Raw genomic sequence first — 10282 nt, 5'->3', positions numbered from 1 at the left:
GCCACCAGAGCTCCTAGAGTACACAAAACAGCAACATGGGAAGTAGTTATTGATGCGGCCAGGGCTCACATTACCATCTGATTACTACTCTTTTGTTCCCTCCGTGCCTTTCTCGCCGTCGCTGGGTTCCCGGGATTGGATGCACCTCTACTGTGTGTGTGACTCCGTTCTGACTCATCTGTAGTGTTGAGTCCATCTCTTTGCACAGGCTTTTAGTGTCTGGTGTTTAAGCCTTCCGCCCCACAGCCCACACATGTCGCAGTCCAGTGGGCTGCTGTCCACAGCTTATCACTTCAGGTGAGCTGTGGACACCTTGACCCCCATGGGGTCCTCGCCCTGCCCGTGGGGAATACAGTCGTCCCGGTGCGCCCTGTGCTCTCGGTGATGATGGGTACAGTGTCCACTTCGCCCATCAAACACCCTGCAGAGCTCCTGGGGGGACGGATGACTCATTACCCTGTTCACTGAGGTGGGTCCGGCTCATGGCTTCCCTGCAGGACAGAGCAGACCCCCCTGGAGTCTCCAGGGCCAGTCTTTCTGGGAGCCGATGGCCCACACCTTTCCCCCAGAGAAACCGTGTGGAGCGCAGTCCACACACACGGGATTGCCTCGACCGAGAATCCACGGGCAGCAGCTTGTTAGTGTGAGTGTGTGACGGGCAGAGAGTAGTGGGATTCAGAACCCTTAACGACTGGGACAGTTAGGAAACAGCCAGTCAACAAAGTCACACTGTGTTCACAGCAGAGCCTGACTGTAAACAGGCGGCCAGCCCCAGAGCCCGTGTGCTCAGGGCAGGACGGCGCCCACGGGGTCTCAACGGCTCTGTCTCCAGATCACCAGCCTTTCTGAGTGGACCTCAATCCAGACTTCGGGGAGGCAGCGGGGCACTTAACTGTTTGCATCCCGCAAGGACTCCAGGCCGCCCTTGAGGGCTCAGGGGCCAGCGACTTGCTGGAGGTAGCCACTATTGTCCTGGGTAGTGTTGTAGATGGCCTCTCTCCTACTTGTGTCTGTGTCTGCCGCCGGAGACAAGCCTTGGAGATGAGGTGTGCAGAACGCCATCTCCTGCACCTACCCGCGGCCTGCCACCCGGAGCCAGCTGGGGCAACCTGGGGGCCTTCTGATAGACCCCAAGAGTTGGGATGTAAATTGCTTATCTCCAAATGGATTTTTCTAATCTGAGCACCCCCATCTGGAGGCCAGGTGGGAGCAGGGGACCAGGGACCCCTGCATGCTATGAGAATGCCCACTGACTGGTTCCTTCAATATGAAGGTGGACCTCACTTTATTAAGCTTCTCTTTGTAGCCCTTCACAGATGCATTGTTTGCTGTGGTGATCATGGGTCGAGCCAGTCCAATGGCTTCCCTGACAGCACGCGCTCCCCTTGGGTCTGGGTCCCCTTGTAGTCATCCTCACATATTTCAGGCTTTTTCTTCATGCTGTCACGCATTTAACAGATGAGGGCCGAGGGCGGACATAACTTCCATAGGCACCAGGAAACCAACCAATGTGTGTGACTCGCTCAGTTGTGGTACTGGCTTCGTTGTGGCCTGGAATGAACCCACAATGTCCCCGAGGCCTGCCTGTAGTGCCTTGACCCTCGGCTGTGCCCAGGGTCCCTGAGTCCAAGGTCTTGACAGCTCTTGCTCTCTTGCGACTGACTTTACAAACAAGGAGGCCAGTCACCAGTGGCTTTGCTTCTTAAACTGATATAACCAAGGTATCCTGATATTTCACTCTTCCCAGCTTCCAGATCTTGAATATATGATCTTGATTATATCCCTCCTGAATTTAGAGACCATCTAAAGAATAGATTTGATGCATTGAACACCAATGACCGAAAACCAGAATTGTGGGATGACATCAAGAACATTATCCATGCAGAAAGCAGGAGGTCACTAAAAAGACAAGAAAAGAAGACCAAAATGGATGAGAGAAGAGACTCTGAACCTTGCCTTGAGTGGTGAGTAGCTAAAGCAAATGGAAGAAATGACAAGATAAAAGAGCTGAACCGAAGATTTCAAAGAGCAGCTCAAGCAGACAAAGCCAATTACTATAATGAAATGTGCGAAGACCTGGAGTTAGAAAACCGAAAGGGAAGAACACTCTTGGCATTTCTCAAGCTGAAAGAATTGAAGAAAAAATTTAAGCCTCCAGTTGCAATATTGAGAGATTCTAATGGCAAAATATTGAATGATGCAGGAAACATCAAAAGAAGATGAAAGGAATATACACAGAGTCACTGTACCAAAAAGAACTGGTCGATCTTCATCCATTTCAGGAAGTGGCATATGATCTAGAACCAATGGTATTGAAGGAGGAAGTTGAAGCTGCAATGAAGGAATTGGCAAAGAACAAGGCTCCGGGAATTGACAGAATACCCATTGAGATATTTCAACAAATGGATGCCCCACTGGAGGCACTCACTCGGTTATGCCAAGCATTTGGAAGACAGCTACCTGGCCAACTGACTGGAAGAGATCCATACTGTACCCATTCCACAGAAAGGTAATCCCACAGAATGTGGAAATTATAGAACAATATAATTAATATCACAAGCAAGTAAGATCTTACTGAAGATAATTCAAACATGGTTGCAGCAGTATATTGACAGAGAACTTCCAGAAATGCAAGCTGGATTCAGAAGAGGACGTGGAACAAAGGGATATCATAGCTGCTGTCAGATGGATCTTGGCTCAAGGCAAAGAATACCAGAAAGATGTTTACTTGTGTTTTATTGACTATGCAAAGGCATTTGATTGTGTGGATCATGACAAATTATGGATAACATTGAGAAGAATGGGAATTCCCGAGCACTTGATTATACTCATGAAGAACCTGTACCTTGACCAGGAGGCTGTCATTTGAACAGAACAAGGGGACATTACATGGTTTAAAATCAAGAAAGGAGTGCATCAGGGTTGTATCCTTTCCCCATACTTATTCAGTCTATATGCTGAGCAAATAATCTGAAAACTGGACTACATGAAGAAAAATGTGGCATCAGGATTGGAGGAAGAATCATTAACCACCTGAGATACACTGACAATACAACTTTGCTTGCTGAAAGTGAGAATGACTTGAAGCACTTATTAATGAAGGTTGAAGACTACAGTCTGCAGTATGAATTACATCTCAATATAAAGAAAACAAAATTCCTCACAACCAGACCAATAAGCAGCATCACGATAAATGGAGAAAAGATTGAGGTTGTCAAAGAATTCACATTGCTTGGTTCTATAATCGATGCCAATGGAAGCAGCAGTCAGGACATCAGATGACGTGTAGCACTGGGCAGGTCGGCCACAAAGGAACTCTTTCAAGTGCTGAGGAGCAAGAATTTCTCCTTGAGGACTAAGGGTGCGCCTGACACAAGCCATGGTATTTTCAGTTGCCTCGTATACACGTGAGAGCTGGACAGTGAATAAGGAAGACCGAAGAAGAGCTGATGCTTTTGAGTTGTGGTGCTGGTGAGGAATGCTGAAAGTACCATGGACTGCTGAAAGAACTAACAGATCTGTCCTGGAGGAAGTGCACCCGAAATGTTCCTTAGAAGCGAGAATGGCCAGACTTTGTCTCTCCTACTGGTCATGTTGTCAGAAGGGACCATTCCCTGGAGAAGGATGTCATGCTTGGTAGGGTGGAGGTTCGACGAAAGAGGGAAAGGACTTCAACGAGATGGATTAACGCGGTGGCTGCGACTATGGGCTCAAGTATAGCAGGGATCATGGAGCTGGCGTGGGATCAGGCGGTGTTTTGTTCTGCTGTGCATGGGGTCGCTATGAGTTGGAAACGACTTGACGGCACCTAACAACAACAGCTGCCTCCAGAGGTCCTGGTGGTCCGATTCCACAGCTTTGAGGTGTCTTGTGGACACACGGATTGGAGGAAGAATCATTAACAACCTGAGATACGCCGAGATACAACTTTGCCTGTGTCCCCCTCCTCCATCCCGCCGAGGCACCTCGCCAATCTCCCAGCTGCATTCCAGCTTCCAAAGTCCTGCTGCCATTTCCCCCGTATTCTATTCATGTCTTCAAGAAGCCCCTCGGGTGAGGCTGGAAAACAGTGTGAGCTTTGGGTCTCATTTAACAGACCACGTGTTTTTGATTGTGTCTACCTGCTCATTGAAAATGCTCAGGGGTACCAAGCGTGTAACGTACAAGGCTCCCCACAGCCCCTCACTCTGCCCTGTCTTACAGCTCTGCTCTCAGAGTGGGGAACCCTGATGGCACAACGGTTAAGCACACAGCTGCTGTCCAAAAGGTCGGTGGTTTGAACCCGCCCAGTGGCTCCATGGGAGAAAGACCCGGTGATCTTCCCCCATGCAGACAGCAGCCTGGAAAACCCTCCGGGCACGTCCACCGTCCACAGGTCGCCACGAGTCGGAACTGACCCAGTGGCACCAACCCCGAGAGTGCGCAGTCCCTGCTCCTCTGCTCAGCCGCTTGGGTTGTCCACCAACCCATTGCCCAACCTTCCCTTAGCAGCCGTGCGACACTCATCCTTCTTCTGAACAGCTGGCAAGAATCCAGCACAGGGCGCCCACACATTATTTACGAGGCTCCTATTGGAAGAGTTTGAAGTTGTCTAGTTTTTCATTTGTCAAAATGATGCCAAACATAAATAAGTAAATAAATAAATTCCCGTGTCCAGATCTTTGTCCACAGGAGCAATTGGGATAATTTTCTGGAAGTGCAATGACTGGGCCAATATTCATAAGGATTTTAAACACTGATGATATATGGCTCAGGTTCTCCCAGTTTCACATTGGGCTCCCGAGTAGGTGGAGATTTTTGTACAACAGCTTTCTGAAGGTCCTGCCCTCCGGAGAGAGAGGAACAGAGGGCAGGGGGAGGGGTTAATTAAGGATGAGGTATGGGGGGTGGTCCAGTTTAGCCTGACCCACAGGGAGCTCTGGAGAACACATTGCAGCTGAAGGCAGCCCTTCTCAACCGTGGTTCTGAGAGGTGATGTAAGTCTGGACTTAAGCCTGAATTCCTTAAGAATTTGAGCTCTGTTCCTCATTTTCTTCCCTTTTGATTAGGATTTCTCTATTTTTTCCTGGTTAGAACATTCAGTAATGGTAGCTGGTCACCATCAGGTGGAGGTGGCAGGACAGTCAGTCCTGCAGAGTCCAGTTCCTTCTCCAATTCTTGGATTTCATTCTTTCTCTTTCTCTCCTGAGGCCCTAAGACATCCACAGTGGGGCTGATCCAGTCACTTGGCATAATATAGTTCTTAGTTTACATCCACCTCCCCGTATGGTGATTAATGTCTGGGGTCTTAAAAGGCTTAAAAGAGCCACCACTCTCCTCGTCCAGAGCAAAGAAGAATGAAAAAAACCAAAGAGACATGGAAACAATTAGTCCAGGCAACTGGTCCACCATGCGATCCTCAGCCTATATGACTGTGAGACCAGAAGAACTAGATTGTGCCCAGCTACCACTGTCAACCACTCAGAGGGGGAATCTGTGTAAGAGATCCTGGATAGAGTGGAAGAACAATGTGGAACAAAAATCAAAATAATTAAAAAAAAAAAAAACCACCAGGTTTGCTGGTCTGACAGAGCCTGGTGGAACCCCTGAGAATGGCCCTTAGCTGCCCTTCAGGTCTGGAATTGAACCCACTCCTGTGGCTTCCAGCCAAACAAAAGACAGGCATATGAGCTGAACATGTACCTGAGGTAGATACACGCCTTGGAGAGATCAATCATGGGAGAACAGAAGGGCTGTGTATGTACAGGAAGACAACTCGGGGGCAGGAGTGCATGGAGGGAAGGACCCAGGGAAGAGGTAACTATGGGGAGAAAGTGAGAGGGGAGCTGTTGCATTGTGGGAAATTGTAGTCAATGTCATGAGACAAAGTGTATGTGAGTTGCTGTATGGAAAGTGAATTTCCTCTGTAAACTTTCACCCAAATCACAACAAAAGTTAAAAAAAAAAAAAAAGAAGAAGAAAAGCCACCATCTAAGATTCAACTGTTGGTCTTTATTCATCTGGAAAATGAAAGAATGAAACCCAGGAATCTGAGAAGGAGCTGGACGCAGGACTGACTGTCAACATGAATCCCCGCCTCTTCCACCTCATAGTGACTGGCTGCCACCACTGAATGTTCTGACCAGAGTGGTAGTAGAGAAGTAAATCCTGATCAAAAAGGGGGAAATGTGAAACAGAACTTCAAATTCTTAAAGAACACAGACTTACTGGACTATTGAGTTAGAAGAGTTCTGAGACACCCTTCAAGCCTTGAACTGCAACTATCCCCTGAAGTCAGCTTTCAACTAAGTAACAGTTTAGCCCAAAGAGTAAAGATCGTCACCCTTGAGGATCATGCTACTTCAGAAAACACCTATCTAAATGAGAGCAAAGGGTCAACAGCCATTCTAAAGCACAGATGACGAGGGTGAAGGCAGGGAGGTGCAGGAAAGGGAAGTCAACCAGCTAGAGCAGAGGTCGGGAGAACGCGGGCTGTGTGAGCAATGGAACCAGTGTCACTGATGGTCAGAAGTCGCAGGATGGAGTGGGCTTTGCTGTGTGCATTTTTACCAAAAAGAAAATGAAAACAGAACAAGAGGGTCCCCACAGGGTGATGTTTTACGTCCTGCCCCAGGCAGCTTCTAGGACGGTGCTGGCTATGGACCGCCTTTGGGAGATTTGAAATAAGTCTCTCAAAGCATCCTTTGTAGGGCTTGATTCTTCCCCAGCATTTTGGCTGAGAAAGGCAGCCAGAGAGGGTCCCTCTTTGAAACGGGGGTGAGAACTCTGTCACCCCGTGTCCACAGCTGCTGGCTGCCAGCTGCTCCAGGGACAAGGGGTGTGATTCCCAAACACCTCACTGAAGGGTGGCCCAAGTCATCCCCTCCTCCAGACAGGGCTGCCCTGGGCACCTTGGACAGCTGGGGTGTGGGCACACGGAGGGGTGAGGACGGTCCACGGCACCAGGGCGGGGCCCCAACACCATCTGCTGGACCCCCCGACCCCCTGTGTCCCTCGAGAGCTTAGCCTCCCGTGTGAGGTTTAGTCCATCTCTCTGCAGCGTCTCCTGCATTTTAGTGGCTGGGAACGCTCACAAAAGGACGTTAGTGGGGTGACTTTAGATCCCACCGGGCCACTCCAGTAGATTGAGCCCTGGTGGCACCGTGGTCAAGCACTCCGCTGCTAAGTGAAAGGTCGGCAGTTGACCCCAGCAGCCGCTCTGTGGGAGGACGACGTGACAGTCTGCTTCTGTAAAGCTCACCACCTTGGAATCACTTCAGGGCATTGTGCTCTGTGGTACGTTTCATGGAAGTGGAACCGTACGATGTTTGTCCCTTTGTGTCTGACTTTGGAGACTGAACGCACCATGGACTGCCTGAAGGACAACGCTGCCTTGGAAGGAGTACATCCTTAGAAGCGAGGATGGAGTGACTTCGCCTCGCGTTAGCAGGAGGGACAGCCCCTGGAGAAGGCCGTCCTGCTTGGTCTTGACCAAGACCAAGACCAAGACCAGAGGCTGGTGAGAAAGAGGAAGACCCTCAGTGGGATGGGTGGACACAGTGGCTGCAACAATGGGCCCACCCACAGCCGTGGCTGCGAGGCTGGTGCCGGGCTGGGCAGGGCCGTGCTCTGTTGTGCATGGGGCTGTGAGTCGGAGCCACAGCACATAATGACAGGAAGGGGCAATGAACCAAAACAAGAAAAGTGGAACCAGTTACCGCCGAGTCAATCCCGACTCGTGCAGACCCCGTGTGCAGTGTCGGATTAGCCGGCGAGCGAGTAAGCACCGGGCTACTCATGCTCAGTGACCGATCTGGAGTGAACACCCTCACATTTTCACCACGTGCTTCCAGGAGTGGCTGGCATCTGCGTCTGTCCCAACCCCAGAGCGCTTCTTACAGAATCAAGACCTCTGTTCACATGCACGCACAAGAAACGAGGTAAGCACCGGCTTCCTCATGCTTACTCATCTGTCGCAAACAATAAACAGTGTCATGTGGTTCTCGCCACACCCTTGCTCTCTGGGCAATCCGCCCGCCGGGTGACAGAGCCCAGCCCCCTCACAGGGCTCCCAAGGCTGCAAATCTTCCTGGAGGCTACCGCCATGCTGGTGCGGGTCAGGGCTCGGAGCGGGATCTCCGTGTGGTTCTGACTTGAGTTTAGGGGTGCAGAGATTCTGAGCAGAGCCTGGGCTCAGTGGGCCAGGGCCACGTGCCAGCCCAGGGGGTGGGGAGAGTAACTCCCAGGCCTAGCACGGGAGCCCCTGGGGAAGGCGGCAGGGCTGAGCCGTTAGTATCCCACCTGCACCACCACACGACTGCCCAGGAGGCAGGCAGAAGGGATCCCAGAGAGGGGGGACGGGCAGCCCCGCAGCAGCCACCCCACCCGCCACAGGGCTTGCAACGACTCACAGGACCGCGTTTCCAAGTTTGTTGTGACCGACGCACATGCCAGATGCTTATTTAGCAAAATGGATGCATCTTTTTTCCTTCACAAGCTCCAACTCCCATCTGCCCCGACGCCCAGCCCAGCCCCAGGAGCAAACGAGAAGACATTTCCTGTCAGTTTTGTATGATGTCTTTTTTTATCGTAAATATTTAACACAGCTGAAATTTATTGCAGGGAGGCCTATGAAGGCAGATTCTTTCTGATATTCTTCCAAATGGCTAGCCAGCTGTTCAACCCCCATACTGAACAGTCCCTCCTGTGGCTCCCGGCTGGAAATGGCACCCGTCACGCTGAGCTCTGCCCATGCGTGAGCCCAAGCCCCCTGTGGTGCTAGCTGCCTGCTCCTTGCAGATCCAGGCTGCCTCCGTCAGGTTAGCCGGGGGTGAGCTCCAGGGCCTACAGGCCCCCTCATCATTCCTTCCCATTTTCCGATGTTTCCTGGTCGCCCTTGCCCAGGTATTCCTCCAGGCGAACACCAGGCCGTGACGTCGCGTGGCTGGCGTTTGTATGGAAGCACTTTAGATTTAGAGACAAACTTGAGGAAAACGATGCCTTGACAATTACGTCAGCTCTGTGCCACAGTGACATCCTAGCCTCTCTGTAGTCCCGTCTTCTTTACAGGCCTGGTGTACACACAGGAAGGATGTTTGTTCCCCTGTGTGTGTGTGTGTGTGCACGCAGGCACACACGCCCATGGTTATGTGCCCAGCAGCCACTTCCCACCCCCTTCTTCTGGGGAAATAACTTCTCTTTCCCGGGGGGGCAGGTTCTCAGGGGTACCACTCGACCCCCACCCAGCCCCCACCTAGGGGATGAAGCAGGAGAACTCATCCTAGCCAGTCAGAGAACTCCACTTCTGGGCGCTAGTGATCGAAGAGGGAAACAGGTTCCATCCCAGGTCAGCTGTTCGACCTTGGGGAAGTTATGCAACGTCTCGGTGCCAAACCAAAATATTACACTTTTCAATTCACACTCTGTCACTGTTTCAGGGTCCCCAAGGGGCAGACACACACACGAGGGCAGTGCCTGGGTGCACCAAACACTTTGCACTCAGCTACTATATAAGGCTGGGTTCTCTAGAGAAGAAAACCAGTAAAGCTTATATATACATCTAGAGAAAGACAAATTTATCTTAGGAAAATGGCTCACACACTCAGAGAAGCTGGCAAGTTCCAAGTTCTTGGACCAAATGTCAGGCTGGAGGCTTTTCCCGACTCACGCAGCTGCAGGGGCTGAGGAGCTCAAGGTTGGCAGGCAGTACACTGGCTGTTGACTCCAACAAATGATGAATCCAAGATCTCCGGGCCGAATGGTGGATTGTTTGCTCATGGACAGTTGTAGGCAGCACAACAGAATCCCGATCCACAGAAGAGTATCTCTTTTCCCAGAATGTCCATAAATACACTGGAAGCAGGCCACACCCCTAGGGAAACTCCCTTTCAGTGGATTGGCTGCTCAAAACATACACATCTGATCCCATCATGGGAACAACCCACATCACAACTGCTTAAAGCACACATAATTGTGGTCCAGCCAAGTTGACACACAGCTCCAATTACCATTGTCAACATGGCAGTTGTACACATCTCCTTAACCATATATAATCTCTAAGTAAGCACAATTACAAAGTCATATTTGTGCCTAACATGATACACTAACACATGTAAAATAGTTCATAACAGAAGGAAGCAAAAATATTTGATGCACATATATAATGAAGAATTATAACAATCACAGTCCTCATTTCTGCAACTGGTCATGTGGTCATAGCTGATATTCAGAACTACCTTCTTCCACCACCCATTCTGTATTTCCCTTGCCCTCAGCAAGCACCTAAGCTGGTCATGGTTCTTTG

This window comes from Orycteropus afer, unplaced genomic scaffold (genome assembly GCF_000298275.1).
Source record: "Orycteropus afer afer isolate SDZICR_OR568_19922 unplaced genomic scaffold, OryAfe1.0 scaffold00006, whole genome shotgun sequence".
Taxonomy (NCBI): domain Eukaryota; kingdom Metazoa; phylum Chordata; class Mammalia; order Tubulidentata; family Orycteropodidae; genus Orycteropus; species Orycteropus afer.
The sequence above is the reverse complement of the archived record's forward strand: the minus strand, read 5'-3'. Positions refer to the sequence as shown.